Source organism: Tupaia chinensis, unplaced genomic scaffold, assembly GCF_000334495.1.
Source record: "Tupaia chinensis unplaced genomic scaffold, TupChi_1.0 Scaffold144326_1, whole genome shotgun sequence".
NCBI classification, from domain to species: domain Eukaryota; kingdom Metazoa; phylum Chordata; class Mammalia; order Scandentia; family Tupaiidae; genus Tupaia; species Tupaia belangeri.
In genome coordinates this window covers 573,688-574,061 of record NW_006204184.1, presented here as the reverse complement: position 1 = coordinate 574,061, position 374 = coordinate 573,688, and positions in this window count along the sequence as shown.

Genomic DNA, 374 nt, shown 5'->3' with positions numbered 1-374 from the left:
GGGGCCCGGGGGGGGGGGGGGACACCTGCAGTGCTATCGGTCGGACATCACACCCTCTCCACTGTGGGAGCCGGCGGTGGCCCTGGGGACCAAGCTGTGCGGGGTCTCCTGGAGGCCCAGTATAGACCGTGCACTGCACCTACCCCCAGCCCAGGCCCAGCCTGGGTCAGGATTCCAGACCCGACCTGACCCTCCCTCCCCAAGCTGTTGGGGGCGAAAGGCCACAGGGTGCAGTGGGCAGGGCTGGCAGAGCCGGCAGAGGCTTGCAGGTGGGAGGAAGGCAGGCCACAGCCCCTCCCCGCCTCCTCCCAGCGCGCCGCCGGCGACATTGCCCCTCCTGGGCAGGAGGCGGAGAAGACGGGGACGGGAGGGCG